The sequence below is a fragment of the Misgurnus anguillicaudatus genome, chromosome 22 (assembly GCF_027580225.2).
Source record: "Misgurnus anguillicaudatus chromosome 22, ASM2758022v2, whole genome shotgun sequence".
In the NCBI taxonomy this organism is placed as follows: domain Eukaryota; kingdom Metazoa; phylum Chordata; class Actinopteri; order Cypriniformes; family Cobitidae; genus Misgurnus; species Misgurnus anguillicaudatus.
This window is the reverse complement of record NC_073358.2, coordinates 15,911,706-15,922,806: the sequence shown is the minus strand read 5'-3', so window position 1 is coordinate 15,922,806 and position 11,101 is coordinate 15,911,706.

The following is an 11,101-nucleotide window of genomic DNA, read 5'->3' as shown; positions in this document are numbered from 1 at the left end:
CAGTTGTGTGTGTGTGAGAGCGTTTCAGTTGTGTGTGTGAGAGCGTTATATTTTCAATTGTATGTATGAGAGCATCTCAGTTGTGTGTGTGAGAGCATTTCAGTTGTGTTTTTGAATGTAATATTTTCAGTTGTATGTGTGAGACCGTTTCAGTTGTGTTTGTAAAAGCATTTCACTTGTATGTGTGTGAGCATTTCATTATAGTATGTGAATGAATTTGGTTTCATATGTGTATGTGTGAGGAAAAGTACATGTATATGCATGGTAATTCTGAAAAAAGTCCCTAGGGGCACCTCATAAAAAGGGTCTTTTAATTATTACCGTCGAGCTCATGTGGTTTTAGTCATTTAATTGATTAATAAATTTGTTATCTGTGATTTTGTCTCTGCTTGTCCTTTTCATTTGGTTGAAAGCCTGGAGCACAGGCCTTATTAGTATGAGTTGACTGTAATTCAGTCACACATAGAAAACATCAAGACACACCAAGAAAAGGATCTGAAAGTAGTAACAATAAATATACAACAGTTATTTATTCAGAATGGCCTTTAAACCGTCTACTTTAAAATGTTAATGTAATTTTGATAGGAGGGAGCTGAACAAAGCACACATACATTGCAACACTTGGAGTAAACTTGTATTTAAAAAAAATAATAACGCATTTAAGAAAAAGCACAACACGTTTTTATAAAAGATATAAAACAAATAAAATATCTCTAACCTTAACTGTTAGCTCACAGCTGTGCCACGAGCTCAATCAAGCTAGGCGTAAGCTGAAAAAAGCCAACATTACAATACTTGGAGTAAACTTGCATTGTAATTAACTAAACAATTTAAAATACATTTAAAAACAAGCACACAATTATATAGAAGATATAAAGACAAATAAAAGATTTCAATTTACTGATTAGCTCACACCTGCGCGACGAGCTCAGTCAAGCTGTCAGCACTCGAGCTAACATTACTATCAAACAATAAACATTCCAATTTATCATTTATTAGTCGTATCGACATATACTAACAACTGAATTAACATCCCTGTGAACAAATTTCAATAAAATAATCACGAATTTAAGGAAACTTACCCCAGAATCGACCACAAAACAGCAGCACTTGTCTGAGGAGAATCCAGAACACGGTTGAATAATCACGTGATCACAAAGCACGAGACGGACGCGCGCCTCTGCCAATAATATCATAATTAAAGAAAATAAAGATATTTGTTAAAAGATGAAAATGAAGTGCTTCTAACAGTGCTGTACGGGACCTAAATTACCTGTTTAAAGCCCATTTAACATATTTATTTCATTAAAATAAACAGAAATATTAATAGACTTTAAATAAAGCATATTCATTATCGTTCAGTGTGCTCATTATTTATTGTTTCTACCTATACATTCATGCATATTTTGTTAGGATTATTATTTAATGGACACACACTTTATGAAAATCACATGGTTCTATTGTAGTAGATAAGTGGTCCGAAAAAGACGTCTGATTTTAGGCTAAATTTGGACTGAAATAGACGGACCAAACAAAGACCAGATTTCAACGTCTCTTTTTGGACTAAATGTGAAGAAGTTTTATTTTAATCCCAATCTACATTAATATGATGAATATGAGTTTACCATTATAATCACACGCAATTTGTTTACTATGAAGTTATGCAGGTCATGTGTTATGTTGTGTGGATCAGGAGTTTGTTTGCCATGGGATTGCTATTGGAACCCAGCTGTGTGTATTCATGTTTCAGGGCACAAAGGATTTTAGTATTAGCAAATAGCCAAGGGTCAAATAGGTCAAGGAAAGGAGACACTGGTCTGGTCTGGGGACTGTCATGTGATTCTTCAAGTTACAAGCCTGAACAGAAACATATTGTTAAAGCATATGGAGGGGAGGGACAAAGACAATATATATTTACCAAGCCTGGCTCAGAGAGGCAGACTGGTTTGAAGATTGCTCCCAGGCCGGCCTGACTGGTCCTGGGAGATTCATCAGGCAGGCTCGGCTTATTATTTTGTCCGGAAAATAAAAGTCTATCTCTTGAAATCAGAACCTAAGACTGAAGATTGTATCATTTGAGGAAAAGGAAAACCACAACATTTGGTGCCGAAACCCGGGATAGAAAAGAGCTGGACAGTCACACCACCTGGGCGAACCTGACGAGCAACACAAACAGCATATGGCCAGAAGGTAAGCACTTTTTGCTTATTAAATTAGGTTTGTGTTGTTGGCCAGACTTTGCTCAAAGTGGTGAGAAATTTGAGCTTTTCTAAATTTAAGAACCATACATGTGAACTGGGTTTTGATTTCAAGGGTACAATCTAATTAAGGCATGCATGCATGAATCTGTGTCAATTACTTTGGCTTTGATGATCATGGTGAATTGAAACAGATTTAAGTTAAGGGACCGCGTAAGAGTTTGTATGCAAGGTTGCATATGCTACGTTTGTCGAGGAAGTGAATAACGTAGAGGTTTAATTTGGTTTAATTTGAAGTTAAAATTTTAAATCATTACGTTGATGGAGGTGCAGTAATGATTGTTTAATTGGTTAATGTAAACAAAAAAGGACACGCAAAAGTCGTCACGTCGGGGAGGTGCACTGACGATTGTGTATTTATTTAATAATTTGTGTTTGAGTGTGTATGTATGCAGCTGCAGAATTTTGTTTGTTAGTGAAAGAAATGTAAACGTGAATCTGGTAAAGCAGACAGGGAGAAAGTTTCCCTTAGGCAGTCTCTCTGTGGGCTGTTAAGGGGGGTGTAAGTGCTGTCCTTTGTGTGTATGGGGGAGGACTACTGTGTTAGAGTGGGGAAGAATGAGCCCTAAAAAAAATAAATAAATAAAGAAATGCTAATGGGTTATTACTGAAAAATGGTTGGGTTAACAATTTGGTTTATAAGTTATCAAACATACATTTGAAATGTAAGGTTTGGTCAAAACAATTGACACCAGATGGGACATCAAAAGGAGCACAGAACCTGAGACCACAGCTGGCTTTCTCAATGGACAATGCAATCAGGTGGCCACCTAAAGAGATGAGCAGTTTTGCTTGTTTAAAGATTGTATTGTTCACCTGAGATGGCTCGGGGTGGTCAAATCACAAGTGCTGGTCAAATCACAAATGCTCTTCCAAATTTAAGAATAAAAAGGGGAAATTAAAGATTACCCGCCTAAATGATAAGAATAAAGGGTTTCATTTTCAAAAGGAATGTGTGCTAGGACAGATGATGGTTTATTGAGTGAATGAGTTTTATTTTTGTCGTTGAGTGGCTTGGATAAAGAGTTAATGTTAAGTTGAGAAAATGCCTAAGAAGTTTCGCGAACCTGAGTGTTACCGTGTCGGGGCAGACACGTTGGGGTTCGGAGAGAAGAGTTATTAAGTCCTGCAGGTCAGGTACGGTCTATGTGTTATTTGTTTTGTTGTTTTGGAAGGCCCGGGCTGATGAGAGATATTGTTTTTGTTTTATTTGTCATGTTGGATTGGTAAATTGTGTAGGTGAATCTTTTCCACGTTGATGGAAGTGAAGTGGAATGATGAACTTGGCCAGGTAGTCTAGATAGAGTTGTTTTATTTTATTTGTGTGAGAATGCAATGTGTCTGTGTGTGAATGTCTGAGATGGAAAGAGTGGGGGCTGAGTGAGCAGTGGGTGTGTCTTTCTTCTGCTGCTCTGTAGAGAGCACAGAGAGGTGTTGTGTTACAGGAGTGAAGATTGTTTAAAACTATAAAAAAGGAGATAAAGTTTGAAAGTATGTGAATATGAGTATACGATAAGAGACAGTTATAAATGCTGGGTATTAAAGATTAGAGTTGAAGACATTGTGGTTCTGAGGTATTGTAGCCAAAAATATTAGTTATTACAGTGAAGTATACAGCTAATTCTAGAAATTAAATAATTCATTTAAATGATTGATTAAAATAAAAAAATTGTGCTCAATAGGAAAAGATTGCTAGTCCAAAAAAGGACAATGTTGGTGAAGGTATTTGATTCTATTTGACAAAACACTACAAAATATTATAAAGGAAATTTTATTTTAAAGACACATTGGAAATCTAAGTAACAATTTGGGGAATATATAAATTGGATAAATAAAAACAATAAGTTTGTGAAGTGGTTAAATGAGAAATAATTATAAAATATAAGGTGTGTTATATTGCAAAGAAAAGATTATGGCAGTCACATTAATGGAAAAATAAGGATTAAACAATTGTTGTGTGGAGAATTAGAAAATAAAATAATTGGAGTTCAAATGAGGAAACATTTGATGTGGCATTGTGCGAGGAGAAATACAATTAAATAAAAATATAAACTAATGAAAGATAAGAGGAGATAATTAACAGACAAAGAAATGCTCAAAGGGAGAAAGAGAGAGAGAGAGAGAGAAAGGGAGGGGGAAGTTCAACTCCCATAGCTCGAGGGAATTGTGAGATTAAAATCTAGCAGGAAGACAGAAGTAAAGCTTTGAAAGAAAAACAACAAATTAGAGAGAAAAAAAGAGAGACCAAGTTATTAAAGGTGGAAATAAAGAGAAAAATAAAAAGGACAGGAAAATTAGTAAAAGGTGAATGACACAGATAAATTATACAAAGATAAATTATTACAAAATGAAAAGGAGTCTTCATCTGATGATGGAAGGTGGTCACAAAATAAATTTTATTTTAAATCAAAAGGCAATATTTTGCATGGGTCAAGCTAAAACCTTGTGGGCTGATCATTCCAATCCTTTGACATTCAAGAAAGTGAATAAAAGCTGGCGATGAAAAGACAATGGCAAAAACTGTGTGACATCAAAGTGTCGGAGTTGCAAAGACAGGAGAATTCATAAACTGGACTGAGAACACATCCTACAGGAATGGGAATATAACTGTATGTCTCAAGCAGTGAAGGGGGCACTGCACACTGCACAATGTTCTGAAACAATGTTCAGAAAAGACTGAGTGGAGTCCAGAAAGACTCACAAAGACAATATTGTTCTTGGAGACAAGAGAAAAACTGGACTATACTTTTTCATTTTCATACGAGCCTTTGAGTGAAAGAGGGGAAAGAGTAAAACAGCCGTTCAATGTTTGGCAAAAGACCTTATAACTGTAGGGACACATACAATCTTTAGGTGAAAATCAGCTAGACAAATTTAAAGGCTGATCAAGAACTTATGTTGTTAGGTGTGACTACCTTTTCTGAAATCAAATCAGACTCCTATTAATCTGACAGGAAGAAATGCATAATGAAAATTGGGGGGGTTTGAATTTGGTATCTACAGAGGAAGTTAGAACTCCAATGATGGTACTAAGCTAAAAAGCAAATATAAATGGCATAGAACAGCTATGGCAGAAAGGAAAATAAAATAGATAAAAGAAATAAATTGAAAAAACACCATAGGATACTATAAAAGGTAAACAAGAAAAAGCTGTGAGAATAGAAAAAGAAATAACTAATTATTGTAACAAACATACGATTTAAGGAAATACATCTAAATTGTATCTAGTCACGATTTAAGAGCAATTAATGACAAGAAAAGATTGATGATCCAAAAAATTACATACTTTGCTTACAAGTGTTTCTCCATTTGATAAACATTTTTACTGTGAATTATGATTTGCATAAGAAGTAGATACTTGCATTTACGTATTTAATTATAAGGGAAAATATTATACAGGTGTAAAATGGATGAACTACTATTCCAACATGCGGAAAGTTAATTTGGTTGATTAATGCTAAAAAGTTGATAAAATTATTGGTTGTTATTGAGTTATAGGCACACAGGAGAACCGTTGATTTGCCAGCATGGGCAAACAGACGGGGAAGCTAAAAAGGGTCTCAGAGTGTCAGGAGATCTTTTTAGATTGTATAGAAGTGAAAAATCTCAGTCATAAATATTATTATCATAGATGTACATGGGGCACATAAGTGGAATGAAAAAAAAATTATTTGATACATGAAAAGAATAAAGATTTTGAGTTAAGAAGGGAAAAACTGATGTGACGGGTAAGAGAGAAGAAAAATTTGACTATCATCTATAATCACAAAGGATGGTAGATAAAAAGGTATAGAAAAGGAATAATCATCAAAGCCATACTTAACAAAATGTGTGAAAATACTAATCATAACAGAATTGATGTTTTACCTTGTATTAATTAAACTAACAACCGTACACCTTTAACACTGCATGAAATATTCGCCGATAGACCTATGCGTATTGTAAAAACATCCGGAATTAAGTGTTATATGAACAAACTAATTGTCTATGTATTGAGTTATTTGTGTACAGAAAAAGCTGAAAGGAGTTGAGGAGGAGATGAGAAAACATGACTTGATGAGTGCGAGATGATCTAGCTTATCTGAGGTTCGAGAGGTCGGAGGAGGCCAAACACGGCCACAGGGGGCCTAACTGGGGGAGACAAGAGGAGACCAGCCCCAGAACGTCCAAGTGGGAGGAGCAGCCAATGTAGCAGAGCTCGTAGGAAGGAGAGAAGGAGAAAGAATGCCAATGATATGAAAGAAGAAACATCAAAACCAAATTAAAGTAAAAGCAATTCAAGTATACCGACGGATGGAGAGCAAAGTTTTGAACACCGAGAGGAAGAAGTGAAAAAGAGAAATTGTCAAAAGAAATTGAATTGAAAAGAACGAAGCTGATTATTACAGAAGATTTACATTGCTACAGTCATTTAAAGAACAAAGCCAATTACTACAGAAGATTTGCAATGCTACAGTCAATTAAACTTCCTGGCGATGGACTTTTGCCTTAAACAAGGCCCAGTGAAAGACCTGCAATAATTTCAAAGGAACAGACTCTGAAAGAAAGACTGAAAACATAGAGACATTGAACAGAGAATTAAGGTGGAAATTTTATGGGAAACATCCCAAAGATAACAATGATACAAATGGGGAATATTTACAGTTAAGGAAATATATTTGCAAAACCAGATTTCAATAATGCAATAACATTTTCAAGTCCACATACTTTGGGGTGATAAATTCAACAAGAATTCTTATGGATTACGAGAAAAAGTTTAAGGTCAACTTATCTGGATAATATTTAGGTCTTTTGGGAAATTCTGAGTTTAAAAATACATCTGGTAGGCCACAATTTGGAAATTTGTGTCAATGGACGTAAATAACAAAACACTAAAAATAAAAAAGGAAGGATAGATATTTATGGTACAGTAAGATTACAATCAAGAAAATATAAGCCTTATGGAGTTATAGACTTAAGGAAATTAAATAGGAAATGTTTTATAACAAGAATTTTGAATGAATCAACTAAGAAACCTCTAGATCTATTATGAAGATATCAAAAAGTATAACTTGTAACGGTGGTCGCCTTAACTCAATTTACTTTATAAAAAAAAAACTTTGGCCTAGGCAGGTTTCGAACCCGGGTCTACCACGCGGCGGCCTAACGCACTACCGCTGCGCCACCGTTTGGTCACGTGATGTGCGTCTTTCACACACCTAGGTAGACGGCAAAGGTAATTTTATAATAAAAAAAACAAAATGTTCGGGCGCCAGACAGGTTTAACCCTGTCAAAGTGAAAGAGTTAGGTAAATCCCAGATAGCAAAAACCATCCGTTACCACACAAAAAACAAAGTCTCAATAGCAGTCCACATCAATGCAGTTTATTAGTTCATTCATAAAAAAAACACGTCTTCACAATCCTGTAGTGACCGCGTCTCTGGTTCGTTTCCGAACCAAGTTTTGCTGTGATAAATCTCACTGAAGTGGAGTGTAAGGAACCTCTGGGACACACAAAGTCGGCGAATCTCATTCGGTCGATAGTTTAGCTCATAAGCTGTCGATCCGGGAATCCGAGAATCTGAGCAAAGCTCCGTGTCGCTCGCTCCGGTATTAACAACAAGCACTTCTTCTCCTGACCAAACGCCGTCCGTCCGTCCTCCCACAGCAGGCCAACACTCACATCAGGTAAACAAACACTTTAGACGCGGTACTTCCGGGCTCGTCACACTCCCTTTTATCTCCTTTCCTTCACCACGTAGCACGTCATCCATTCTCAAAAAAGCGAAAGTAAACAAATACTGTGCATCCATTCAAAACATAAGGTGCTATTTTTTTCTTTCTTTTTTTATTTTTTTCACATTGCCACACTCTCCCCCCCTGGAAAAAACAACCTATGGTTGGACGAAAAAAAACATCAAACAACACAAAAAACTCAAAAACAAAATAGGTTAGAAACCTAGGAACTCCTCATCCTCATCAGAGGTGTCTTGAAACAACTGGCAAAGTTTGTCCTTTTCCTGAGACTCCAACTCCTCAGCTGTAGGAAAGCACATTTTTAAGTTACAGACATGCGCTGTACGTACATCCTCTCCGGTGTCTTCCAGGGCTATTCGATAATTCACCGGACCCAGTTGCTGCACAATACGGTAAGGTCCCTTCCATTTTGGTGCTAATTTTGCAGAAAAATTACGTAATGCACTAGACTGAGGGAAGTTACGTAACCATACACGATCTTTGTCTTTGAATGTTAAGTCTCTCCTTTTGTTGTTATAATTTCTTAATTGTCTCTTCTTGGCTTTCTCACTGTTTTCTTTTGCTTGCTGTTGCAGTTGATGAAGATGATGAACTACATCATAGGAATCAGCATCTGGAGTCAAATTAGTGTTATGCAGGATTTTGTCCATAGGACCTTGGAGTTTTCTGCCAAGTTGGAGTTCTGCAGGCATTAGTCCAATGGTTTCTTGCACAGCTGAATTTAAAGCAAAACGGAATTCAGGTAAGAACTGGTCCCATTTTTTGTGGTTGTCTTCCACATAGGCAGCCATCATGATCTTGAGGTTACGATTAATTCTCTCTGTTAAATTGGTTTGTGGGTGGTAAGCAGTAGTTAATTTGGGAGTAATGCTCCAATTCTCACACAGCTCTTTGAAAACAGAAGAAACAAATTGGACACCCCTGTCTGAGATGATGAAATCTGGTACACCCCATCGCGTCAGAATTTCTTTTCTGAAGATAGTGGCAATATTCCGGGCAGTAGCACTTCGCATTGGGAACAATTCCACCCAACGAGAGTAATAATCGACAAAAACAAGTAAGTATTCGTTTTGGCTGGTACTCCGTGGCAAAGGACCCATAATGTCGACTCCCAGCATTTGGTTTGGGCGAGTCGTAGTGATTTGTTGCAGTTTCCCGGCAGGTTTTTGAGTATCACTTTTCAATGTTTGACAGGTTGTGCATGCTCTCACATGACGTTTCACGTCAGACCACATGCCTGGCCAGAAAGCCACATTCTGGAGCCTCTTATAAGTTTTGAAGATCCCTCCATGACCACTTAGAGGGCTGGAATGGTAGTGTTGCAGGAATGAGGATCTGAGACTGCTGGGAAGGTAAACTCTGTAGTGCAGCTGGTTGTTTGACAGGTATGTCTTTTGATACAGTTTTCCCTCTATTATTTCATATTGATCCTTTAGATCTGCACAATTTTCAGATATTGCTTGCATGAGTTTTATAACATCAGGGTCTTCCTGTTGCTCCTTCCACAAGTCAACATCAGACCACGGCAGTTCTGGATCTTTGTTACCTGCATACAAGTTACAACTGGAGGTGGGTGTAGATGTTCTAGATAGAGCATCAGGGGCCACATTGAGTTTCCCTTTCCTGTACTCGATGACAAAATCTAATTTTTGTAATCGCAGGACCCAACGAATGAGACGGCTGGTGGTTTTGGTGGAATTCATGACCCATTGGAGTGCAGAATGGTCAGTGACAACTGTAAAGAGTTTGTATTCCAAATAGTGTTGCCATTTTTCCAGGGCCCACACAACTGCCAGACATTCTTTCTCAGTTGCGGTGTAGTTAAGTTCAGCCCCAGTTAGAGTTCTACTAGCATAAGCAATTACCTCTTCTTTGTCCAGGTCTTTACGTTGTGCCAGGATGGCTCCCAAACCAGTATCACTGGCATCCGTGTATACAATGAAGGGAAGCTGAAAGTTGGGATGGCCAAGGATAGGAGGTGTGGTAAGGCAAGCTTTTAACTGTTCAAAAGCCTGTTGGCATGGTGTTGTCCATTCAAATCGATGTCCTTTCTTTTTCAGTGAGTTTAGGGGTTCGGCTATTCTTGAGAAATTTGGGACAAAACGATGGTACCACCCCGCCAATCCAAGAAACCTCTGAACATCCTTCACATTCTTAGGCACAGGGTAGGTTTGAATGGCTTGTGTTTTGCTTGGGTCTGCGGTAATTCCCTGAACGCTTACAACATGTCCTAGAAAGCTAAGTTCTTGGAGACAAAACTTGCTCTTCTTCAAATTAATTGTTAGACCAGCAGCTTCTAATTTGTAGAGAACTGTTTGTATGTCGTGGAAGTGCTGTGTTATGGAAGGCGAGTAAATGATAATGTCGTCAATGTAGACAAAGCATATGTGCCTCTTGGACTCTCCCAGGACTATCTCCATCAGTCTCTGGAACGTTGCTGGAGCATTCTTAAGACCAAATGGCATTACATTATTCATAGATACCTGCAGAAGTGATGAAAGCAGTTTTGGCCTTACTGTCAGGGTCCATTGCCACCTGCCAATATCCACTGTTTAGATCAATGGTGGAGAAAATTGCTGCTCCTGAGAGTGATTCCAAGATTTCAGTGATATTGGGAAGAGGGTAAGCGTCGCTTTCTGTGACAGAGTTAACTTTTCGGTAATCCACGCAGAATCTTAATTTGCCGTCTTTTTTAGGTACTAAGACCACAGGTGAGGCCCAACTAGAGTGAGATGGTTCAATTATTCCTTGGCTTAACATTTCATCAAGCTGCTCTTCCATTGCAAGCTGCTTAACTGGGGAGAGTCGATAGGGTCTTTGTTTAATTGGTACCTGACATGTGGAGTAAATACGATGTTGCAGAACATCAGTACGTCCTGTACGGAGTGTACACACTTGAGGGTTACTTGAAAGAATATGAAGCAATCTCTGCTTCCCATCTGGAGGTAGGTGAGCTGCATCCACTGCATTTTGGATTAATATCTCATCCGTTGAAATATCAGGTTGTAGAGACAGCAGGGGACCTGATGGAGGAACAGCGGTTAATAGCGAGAGCCTTTGTTTGTTTTCCTTGAGTTGTTGTCTTCCTTTCCAGGATTGTGAATCA